Source organism: Cryptomeria japonica, chromosome 9 (genome assembly GCF_030272615.1).
Source record: "Cryptomeria japonica chromosome 9, Sugi_1.0, whole genome shotgun sequence".
Taxonomy (NCBI): Eukaryota; Viridiplantae; Streptophyta; class Pinopsida; order Cupressales; family Cupressaceae; genus Cryptomeria; species Cryptomeria japonica.
Genome location: NC_081413.1, coordinates 368,153,413 through 368,165,414, shown reverse-complemented (window position 1 = coordinate 368,165,414; position 12,002 = coordinate 368,153,413).

Genomic DNA, 12,002 nt, shown 5'->3' with positions numbered 1-12,002 from the left:
AATGCAAAACTAGTTAAGATTTTTATGCGATAATGCAACATTTAGTACTTCAGAAAATCATCCATCCTTGGTATTTCTGTGAATTGTTTTGTTTTGTTTTGCGATGAAGCATAGTTTTTGGGTGCTGGATGTCATGCTTTTGAGTTTTGCAAATAGCTTTGATGTCTGGAATGTTTGCAATATTTAGATGATTTGAATGCCCCTAGCTGAGTGTGCCTCTTGATGTGAATATGTACAGTGATTTCCAAGCCATGGTGGATTTGTGGTAAGAGGATATATATGGATAAACCAGGATAGTGGCTACGCTAAGTATGTCTTGAATGGATATGTGCTAAGTGTCGGGCGATGGTCGATAGTGTGTGTACAGATAAAATGGCCTGGCGATAGATAGAGGAGCCGTTCTTTCACAAGAGCACCTGTTTACCAGGTTTTCACCATTTGTTTTTATTGTACTTTGTTTTTGCTTTTTCTGGATTTTTTGATTTTTTTGCTTGTTTTGTCTTTTTCCGTGCACTAGGCTACTTAAGTGTAGTATTTCTTCAGATGGATGTTGTTAATTGGTTCATCGAGCACATCTCCTTCTGAAGTTGTTAGCTGATAGGCACCTGATCCATAGACTGATATGATAACATAGGGACCCAACCAGTTAGGTTCAAATTTCCCTTTCTTTTCTCGATCTTGCTGATTTCTTGGATTTTCTTTGAGAACTAGGTCACCAACTTTGAAGTTGCGGGGGATGACCTTGTGATTGTAGCTCCTGCACATGCATTGTTGATATGCTTTGAGATGAGTATAAGCATGCTGACATCTTTCATCTAATAGTTCAAGTTCTTGGAGTCGGTTAACTCGATACTCTTCATCTGGGATTAGGCCTTTCAAAGAGACTCTGAGAGATGGGATTTCTACTTCCAGGGGTAAAATGGCTTCTGATCCATATACCAATGAGTATGGTGTTGCTCCTGTAGGTGTGCGAATGCTGGTTCTATATGCCCAAAGTGCTGGATTGAGTTGTACGTGCCAATCTTTGCCTGCATCATTCACTATTTTCTTGAGGATTTTCAGGATAGTTTTGTTAGATGCTTCCGCTTGACCATTTCCCTCTGGGTAGTATGGTGTAGAGAACCTATGTTAGATTTTGAATTTTTCACATAGTTCTTGGACATCTTGATTTTTGAAAGGCCGTCCATTATCTGTGATGATTGAACTTGGAATACCATATCTGTAGATCAGATAATTGAGGATAAAAGAGGCAATTTGTTTCCCAGTCACTGTGGTCATGGGAACTGCTTCTATCCATTTGGTAAAGTATTCTGTTGCTGTTATAATGAACTTGTGTCCATTTGAAGATGAAGGATGAATTTTGCCCACTAAGTCCAGTCCCCACTGACAAAAGGGCCAAGATGTTGTAAATGGCTGCAGTTCCTATGCTGGTGCATGTATCGGATTACCATGGATCTGGCATTTAAGATATTTTTTAGCGAAGTGATATGAGTCTTTCTCCATTGTAGGCCAGTAGTATCCCATCCTTAGAAGCTTTTTAGCAAGAGTAGTACCGCTTGAATGTGTGCCACAAATACCTTTGTGAAGCTTGTGTAAAGCAGAATCGAAATCATTACGATCAAGGCAATGAAGAAGAGTACCATCTAGACCTCGACCATACAAAGTATCAGCGATAAGGGTGTAATGGGCAGCTTGTCGGATAAAGTTACATTTTTGGTTATGGGATTGGTCAATTGGTAAGATATTGTGCTTGAGGTAGTCGTATATCAGTCCATATAACGGAGAATCTGAACCAGTCAAGGCATAGATAACCTGGGATTCAGAGTGGTCATAGGCGGGGGAGAACAATTGCTCTACCAGGAACTCGTAACGACTCTGTTGCTCTGGAATTTGTAGTAGTGAAGCGATAGTAGCCATTGCATCAGTTGCTTTGTTGTTTAACCTTGGTATTTGTTCGAAGGTGATGTGCACAAAATACCGTTTGAAGTCATCCACCATTCGTTTGTAGGGTAGTAGCTTGTCATCCTTTGTCTGATAGTTGTTGTTGATTTGATGGATGACCAGTTGTGAGTCCCCATAGACTTTTAACTCTGTGATTTTCCATTCTACGGCCATTTTGATACCTATAACCAATGCCTCATATTCAACCACATTATTTGTGCAGGGAAACATAAGCCTATATGATCTTGGTATAGTGTGTCCTTCAGGAGTGATGAACATAATGCCAACACCTGAACCATGTTGTGTATAGGATCCGTCAAAGTATAGGGTCCATTGTTTGGTAGAAAGAGCAAGAACGTCCCTGTCTAGAAATTCAATCTCCATGGTGTGTTTGCCTAGTAGCGGTGCTTCAACCAACTAATCTGCAATTGCTTGTCCTTTGATGGCTCATCTTTCTGTGTATTGGATGTCAAATTCATTGAGAATCATGACCCATTTAGCCAATCGGCCTGTAAGAGCTGCCTTACTAAGTAGATATTTGAGAGGATCAATTTTTGCAACTAGTTTAATGGTGTGTGCTAGCATATAATGTCAAAACTTCTGAGATGCGAAGACCACTGTTAGGAAAGCCTTTTCAATGAATGTATAGTTGAGTTCATAGCCATTCAATGTCCTACTGATATAATATATGGCGCATTCCTTTCCTTGTTGATCTTCTTGTGCCAATAGTGCCCCCAGCGATATATCTGTTGTTGAGAGATATAGAATAAGTGGTTTTCCTGCGACTGGTGGTACTAGAACTGGTGGATTCATCAGGTACTGTTTGATTTGGTAAAAAGATTCTGCACACTTGGTCCCCCATTTTAATGGTATATTTTTGTGTAGTAAATGGTTAAATGGTAGACTTTTATCTGCTAGTTGAGCGATGAATCGCCTGATTGATTGAAGTTGTCCTTGTAGAGATCTGAGTTGACTGATATTCTGTGGTGGTGGCATGTACATAATGGCTTGTACCTTTGCTGGATCTACTTCAATACCTTTAGCTGAGACAATGTAGCCTAGTAACTTGCCTAATGTAACCCCGAAGACACACTTCTTAGGGTTGAGCCAGACTTGAAATTTCTCCAATCGATCAAATATATTTGTTAGAATGCTGAGATGTTCTGCTCTGGTAAAGGATTTAGCTAGTAAATCATCCACATAGTCTTCCATAAATGTGTGCATCATGTCATGGAATATTGTTGTCATTTCTCTTTGATAAGTAGCCCCTGCATTCTTTAAGCCAAAAGGCATAACATTCCAACAGTACGTTCCCCAAGGACAGGTGAACGCAGTTTTATCTTGATCTTCTAGAGCTATTTTGATTTGATTATAGCCTGAGAAACCGTCCATTAGTGAGAGCATTGCATGGCCTGCTGTGAGATCTACAATTATGTCAATACTGGGCAGAGGAAAGTCATCTTTTGGACAAGCTTTGTCGACGTCTCTGAAGTCAGTACATATTCTAATACTACCATCTGGTTTTGACATCGGAACGATGTTGGAAATCCATTCTGCATAGTCAATGGGTCGGATGAATCCGACGTCTAATAGTTTCTTTAGTTCAGTTTTGACCATGAGTGCCACCTGTGGATTCATCTTCCATAGCTTTTGCTTGACTAGTTTAACTCCTGAAGAGATGGACAAGTGATGCATGATTAAGTGTGGATCCACTCTAGGCATATCAGCATATGACCAAGCAAAGTTAATTTGTTGTTCTGTAAAGAAAAGGATGAATGCTGATCTTTCTTTCTCTGTCAGAGATTCTGCAAGGTGTATGTTTTTGGCTGCTTCCGTGGTACCAATGTTGATTGATTGAGTGGGCTCAATCAATATGGGTGATCACTCATGAAAGTGCTCAGGAAGAGTGTCAAGTCTCCCATCATTAGGTGCCTTAAAAAGGTTTTCACCCTCTGATGCGTCCTTTGTTTTTACTTTTTTATGATTTAGAGCTACCATTGACTGGTTTTCAGCATCAGACCCTTTACTTGGTGCATTTTTGCGACTGAGAGACTTGGCACTCCCTGGTTGGTAGAAATTGTTACTTTGTTCACTGGTAGAGTCTGTTTCCGGATTTACGGTACATAGGTAATGGATAATAGATTCATCATCTGGGAAAATTGGTATATCATGGATTTTAGGTTCATCCCAGTAGATGAGGTTAGGAAAGACAAGCGGTAAGGAATCGTTAGGTGGATCTAGTTCGGCTACTGTGAATGTTAGGACAGAGTTTTCATCGTGATTGTTCTTGGTTTTAAAGAAGTCCAGGATTTCATTGAGGTCTTCGATGGTATTATCTTCCACATAGACTTGTTCATAATGTTTCTGTTTGCTTTCCCCGGTGTCATAGATATTTTGCGGTCCAAATTCAAGAGGTCTATCTTCTGCGTTATGTTCTTCTTGAGAAAGGGATATAGAATCAGTATCATTAGGGATATCTGTAGTAGCATTGGAGCAGGTACCCCATTCATATTCATTGGAATCAGTCTCTGAGGCATCATCCCAGATTCTATTAGTGCTGTAAACTGGTATGTTGTATGGTGAAAACAAATCTTTGATGATAGATACCATTTTGATAGTTTTTGTTGATTCTGTGTCAGATCCGTCTTCTATTTTCTGTATTTGTTCATAGACTGTGCTTCCTCGAGGAGAAACAAAGGTATCCGGAGATGATTTTATTTGTTCTTGAGATATTGGTATTTGAATATGAGCTACTGCTGTAGATATGGCCCTTTTGTGTTTTAGAAGCTTTTCCTGATGTAACTTCTGATCTTGACGTTCCCGTGCTTTGCGTATTGTTTCTACTGATTTAAAGAGTGCTTCCTGCCAGGATTCTTCTTTGTACTTCATCTTTACTTTCCATTGAGGTTTTGTAGTTAGGTGGGGTGGCCTTTTTAATAGGAAAGTGAGCTCACAACCCAATCCTGCTTTGTTTCCATTGGGCTATGAAGGAAGATCTATAGGTTCAGTGACTCCTCCTTTGCATTTCCCAATAGGTCCTTTACCGTGATATCCCATTTGCTGCATGATTAAGTATCCTTTTCCATATAGGTGTGTAGGTAGAACAATGTCTAGAGCAGCTGCTCTATTATCTTCTTTCTCATCTTTGTATAACCAGCTAAGAATATCCTTGTCTTCTGATTCATGTGCTAGAGTGCCCAATTGGATGAAGGTACCATCAAATTTGGTGATGAGCTGAGTGACCAGATGTGTTGATGTAGTAGGCAATCCATGAGATCTAGGTGATGTTGGCAATTTGGCCAAACATAAAGGCTCCAAAGAGTATTCTCCTATGCCTTGGTCTTTGATTTGCATTTTCTGTTTGAAGTCTCCCAATAAGGAGTTGGATTTTGCTATTTGTTGATCTGATGTTGAAGATCGCTGCTTTTCTCTATTATGAGGAACCAAATTGTCTTGGGCTGCCCCCATTGCGTTGCAATGTTGAAATGGATTGTGATCAACAAATATGGAGACCTCTTGTCTGTCATAAGGAAATTTGACACACTGGTGATACGTAGAAGGTACTGCTTGCATTTCATGTATCCAGGGTCGCCCTAACAAAATATTGTAGGTGAGATCTATATCTAAGACCTGACATATAGTATCTTTTTGCACTGGCCCTACTTGAATGGGTAATATCACAGTTCCTTTAGAGGATCTTTCCTCATCATCATATGCCTTTATGGTAATCTTTTTATAGGGATCAATAGATTCTTCTGAGAAGCCTAATGCATAGATAAGCTTTAAAGTACATATATTAAGTCCGGCTCCTCCATCTATTAAGACTCTTTTTACTCGGTGTTTGCAAACAATGACTTCGATATGGAGAGGAGTATTATGCGGATGGCTTAAGGAAGCATCGTCATGCTCTGAGAAGGTGAGGTTATGGGGTCCTGTCATATGGGCGACCATGGCTTGAAATCTGTCTGTATCCAGATTTTGAGGTACATTAGTTTCCAATAGCGCTTGTTCCAATATGTCTTTGTGCTTTGGTGATAGTTTTAGCAATTCTAGTATAGATATCTGAGCTGGATTTTTACGTAGTTGGCAAACCAAGTCATATTGGATTTTTGGTGTGGTAGTTGTAGGTGCAGTATTTCCTTTCAAGACATATTTCTGAGTTCGGGTTGTTACATTGACAGATTCATGATCATGCTTATCTCGGATGGTGATGACATTTACTTGATGATCTTCAGCTAATATGTGACTTATGGTGTTGTTGTAGATATGGTTGACACGAGCTCCGCGTGTATTATCCGAGGTTGAAGCTCCATCTTTGTAATTTGGAAGAGGATTTTTAAAGGCTCCATGATCACCATTTGTTTTGAGACCATCTATTGTTAAGTCACCTCGATCAATCATATCCTGCACCACGTGTTTTAACCTCATGCAATCGTTCGTCTGATGACCCTTGTTACGATGGTAATCACAATAGTGTGAATCATTCCACCAAGGTGGTTTGATTTGGGGTTCATAGTTGCTGATTGGGGGCAAAGAAAGAATCTTGTGTGCCAAAAGTCCTCTGAATGCTGATTCTAGTGATTGCCCCAGTTGTGTGAAGATACACTTTTGGAAATTGTTTGTGTTGTTGCGTGAATTGTTGTTAGGTCCTGGATTCATGTTTTTGTTTTGAGTATCATTGGTGTTGTTTGTGTTGAGTTGTCCTTGATCAGTGTTTGATGTATATGTGTTAGCATTTGGATTAGCATTCTTAGGATTTTTCATGTTTTGAAGATTCCTAGATAATGCGAGCACTGGTTGCTTAGATTTGGGATCATATGTTTCATTGTTGCCTTCGTTTTTGTTTCAAGTCCAAAATCGAGATTTGTCAAGGTTGGTGTTGTTCTGGTTATTGTAGTTTGATGAGTTTGTTCCTTCCTTGTAGAATTTGAGTGTTCCTTTTTTGACACATGCTTCTTCTACTTGAATGCCATTCTCAATTAATTTAGCGAAAGATGGTATGCATTGAAGTTTTAGTCTGTAACTCATTTCACTATTCAAGTTATCGATGAAGATTTCCATTTTCTCCTTTTCGGGAATATCTCGAGGATATCTGGAGACCATACGTCGCCAGCGCTGAAGAACACCATGAATGTTTCGTTGTTCTTTTGTTTGGTGTTGCAAACATCTAGCATGGTTTGGCATGTTGGATGTTATAGGAATATTGGGTTATGAATTTGTTAACCAATTCATCAAATGATCTGACAGGTGGCGTAATTTTGGATAACCATTCCATTGTTTGCCCTCCCAAGCTTCTTGGGAATAGCCTCATCAAATAGGTGTCATCATGAGCAAATTCAAGGCTCATGGCATAAAATTCTCGAACATGATCCCGGGGATCACTTATCCCATCATATTTATCAAATTTGGGAACATCTGAGTTGGGAGGAAAAGGCACCATGTTCAATCTTATGTCGAATGGATAAGGACAGATTTTGTTTAAAGAGTACCGTACTATTGTCCCTTGTTGCATATCCTGTATTTGCCTTTGCAACATTTGCATTTGTTGAGTAAGGGCAGCCAAAGGTATATTGTCTTGTCGAGGGAAAATATCTTCCCTTGTATTTGTTCTCAGTTGAAAAGGTGTGGTAAATGGTATATTTTGCTCTGGTGTTTCTAGTTTGGGTATACACATTTCTGGTATGCGTTGTTTTGGAATGCGTTGCTCAGGTATGTGTTGTTCAAAGTTATGAGTTTCGTCTTCTCTATGTTGCTCTTGATATGCATATTGTTGAGATCCAGTTTTAAAGATGTTTGAGTCTAAATCTTTGGGAAGTTTAATGCCTTTACTTGTAAGCATGAGCAGATATTTTTCTTTGTCATTCTCCATGAGCCTTTCTACAAGCTTTTGGAATGAAGGGTTTTCCTGACATTCTTGAAGAAGTGCTTCAGAAATTTCAGGTTCTTCTAAGTGTGGAACTTCAAAAGGATTTGACAATCTTCGATTCATACTAGACTCGACGTGTGTCTCGCTTTGTTGGTTTCTTTGAGAGCGAGTAACATGCATTTTAGTAGAAACTTTCAGTGATGAAGGGGACAAAAGCCTCGTTGATATGTTGCTTGGGGGTGGGTGGTTCTGGTTGAGGTGTGTTATAAGTGATACACTCGTCAGGCAAGAATGCTGGACTGATTTTTCCTCTGCGGTTTATGATTTGATTAAAAGCAGATTTTTGACAGTAGGCTCTTGTCTTCAAGGGTTCTTTGTCAAATTCATTGGATTTGTTTTGGATATAACATTTGACGTGATGAAGGAATACCCGATGAGATTTGAATAGTTGACGATTGATGTATAAAAACTTGTTTCTTTTGATGAATTTGGAAAAACTAGGTTGTTGTTTCTTCAACGTGATGTTATGATAAAGGTTCTTTCTTCTCAGAATATGAGGATTAGTCATGCATGAGTGATCAATGGGTTCCTTTGATTTGTTTGGATTCAGTTGATCTTGTTTGAAAAATTTCAAATCTTACTCTATCAAAGTGAAGGTTTAGATGCCCCTTCACGACAAAGTGTGTCAAATGATAGGGATAAAAGCCTCCCGATATGGAAACTTGATTTGACAACTTGAAAGTTTTAAACAAGTGTTTTTGTGAGATAAAATCCATAAGATGGTAAGGATTCTGTTGATACTAATGATGAGGTTTCCAAATTATGATAAGATAGACATGTTTTATCGTGTGATTCGTTTAGGATTTTACAACGTTTGTTTTGACACAAATTTAGCTCAAGAAATAGTCTTAACGGTTTGTTTTTGCTACTCTGTTTTGATGAAAAACGATGTTTGATGAAGAAGGCTTCGGAAAATGTTTTCAAAAATTTAAAATTCCTCACTGTTTTGGCCTCTATTTTTATGTTTTGGATCACGCGCTAAAACAGAGACTATATGCGCTACAAAATTTACCCCATGTGCTAAAATAATGACCACACGCGCTAGGCTGCCCCCAGACACGCGCTAAAGTTTTGACCGCTCAAAATTGTTTTCTATTTGTTTTGAAAAACCTATGCGCTACCCTGGGCCTACAACGCGCTAACCTGTGAACCTGATGTGCTAATGTTTAGCCTCCACGCGCTAAGTTGATGCTTTCACGCGCTAGACTGTTTCTTTGATGCGCTAAATTTTTTTCACACTGTTTTGTTTTGAGATGAAACGCTACTGTTTGGAACCGACACGCTAATTTAATGGTTGGATGCGCTAACAAAAAGTCCTCATGCGCTAAGAAGTTTCTCTTATGTGCTAAACTGCCCTAATTTTTCTTTCGATTGATTTTTTTTTGCAATTTTTGAATTTTTGCCTTGAATTTTTCAAGTTTGATGGATGGTTTTCTGAAGTAGTAAATGCAAGCACAACACAAAAAGTACAACCATTTTGCCTAATCTAACAAAAAGTGTATGTTCTGCGAGGATGTGTTCAAATCCCCAATGTTTTAACAGGTTTTGATATGAATAATACACTTCAGAAAGACTCTTTAGTCAAGGGTCATAAATAACATCATAGCCCACTAGTCTCGATACTCCGTCAGCTCAAACAGCCATGTCACCCCCTAGAGGGCACCCATTTTTTTGCCTTTTGCCAGAAATTAACCCAAAGTGAATTGATTTCACAATTGAGTAGTTATCTTGGGAGATATATGGTGAGTAATCTTGGGGGCGGATTCTTCCTCACCCTTGCACTATGATGTTATAAATGTCTGGTTACTGACTCGGTTCAAAGCTTCTATTTCTATGGTTTGTAATCAGGCTTCCCATTCGGCCGTCAATGATAAACTCCCTCAGGAGGCTTCCCAACCTTTAGAACAAAGGCTTTACGTATCTCGAGGATACTGGGGGAAGGCTAATCACTACGCACAATCATTGAAAAGGACTTTCGTCACTTTCCACGTTTGATTATAGTGGGTTGGAATTCTTGGCGTCAAAGTCATTCCCCACTTAGGTCGTTCCCTTCACACTGGCCATAAACGGCTTTAAGAGTTGATTTCAACTCCTCGGGAAGGTAGGCCTGCTAAAGGATTTATGCTTGAAGTAAAGAAAGCTTTAAGAGTAGTCTAGATTTTTGATCACCCAGTAAAGGGGAGAGCATATTCCTTCCACTTTCAAGGCAAGGCAAACAAGGTTTTTTTTTTTTTTTAATCTTTCAAGGCAATGATTTGCTAAAATCTATATGGAGATGTTGCTCCACGAAAACATGGTGTTTATTTTATCCTTTTAAGGCAATGATTTTCTGATCTATGAAAAATAATTGGTCAACAAAGTAAATTCGATGTTTTGTCAACAAAAGAAATCGATCAAAAGGGGAAGATCTTCCCTCTTTAGTTGCAAATGACTTTGGACATGTGTGATTCTTTTACTTTGCAAAAATTTGAAGTGAATCCTTTTATGCACCAAAGGATGGTGAAGTTCTTTTTAAATACCTTTGTTTGCAAAAATGAAAAATTGACTTGTTCTTTTTAAAGCCCAAAATGAAAATTTTGTCTTCCTAGGGAAAGCAAGAAAAGATTGTTTTTGTGGTTCTTTTTATAGCCCAAATAAGGTGAGTTCAATTTTATTTAATAAGAATTAAAAAGACTTTAAATTCTAACTAACTTAAACAAGCTAGTAAAAATTTAAACAATTTATAATTCGAAAAATAACACTAAGCTCCTCCCTGCAATAAGATGTCAGAAATCCTGTAAAATACCCACCACAGTAGTTAGAAAAATATAGGATTTTGTGGACTTCGACAAGTCTAACTTTAAACTTGGTTACAATTTTAATTTTTGCTTTCTGTCTGTGATTCGCTACAGAAAGGACTGTACGCGCTACAATATATCCTAGATGCGCTAAAATAGTGTCTCAATGCGCTACACTATTTTCTGGATGCGCTACTCTGTGCGTCGAAAGCGCTGCTCTATTTTTCTCCCGCGCTGATACCTACAGAAAACTGTTATAAATATGATGCGCTAAGGAAAAGACTTCACGTGCCATAGAATAGACTGCATGCGCTAAACTGTGAGCCAGATGCGCTATCTGACAGACCCGACGCGCCAAACTATTTTTCAGATGCGCTACTCTATTTTTCTCCCGTGTTGATACCTACAGGAAAATATTAGTGGAAGTCATGCGCTAAAGAAAGGACTTCACGCGCTAGAGTATAGACCCCACACACTAAACAGTAAGCAGGATGCGCTATACTGTTAACCGGATGCGCTAAACACTAAACTTAACATGCTAATTCATTTTTCCCGCATGCCTGCAAAAGTGGTTATATTTGAAAACCGATTTGATATATGGGGTTGGGCCCCACGGTGGGCGCCAGAAATGTATGCGGGAAAAGCGGGTCGATAGAACTCAATATGTGAAAATATTCTAAAAGACTTATCCACACACACACATAGGACTTCTTGGTGCAAGCTATGGAGTAATGAAGTATTACTCAGCTTCCCAAGGTTGGTTCCATGGTTCTCTATCTTACAATGTCCCTCAAACCAATGTTTTTGCTCTTAGATCACTGAGCAAAATGGTTTAGGGATGACAAATGTAAGAATGAGGGATGCTTTGATAGATTTTAGAATGAAATGCATCCTAAGCTATGCATGATCCTATAAATGCAATAAACTAGATTATAAGATGACAAGGTTAGTATAAATACTATCCTAACATGATATATATTAGTCTATGATTGAGCTAAATGATAAAGAAAGTATTCTAAACATGCATATTTAGACTAATTCCTAGTTAAAGAGAGGCTAAAATGATGAGTATAAAAATGATATATGAAAGCTTGAATGTATTTGAGCATAAGTATGATACTACAAATTTGGAGGATGATTAAAATGGAGGAATGAGAGCTCTATTTATAGCAAAAACAGGGCAATGGATGGTCAGGATTGAAAGGTTTAATCAAGGGCCAAGCTTGAAAGTTGGGAATCCATGTTTGCAACTTGCACTAATGAAATGGTGACAAGTGTCAACATAGGGTTGGGTTGAGAGAAAGGGGTGGAGGCATTAAATGCCTGAGAAGACCTTATGGTTATCTACAGATAAGGGT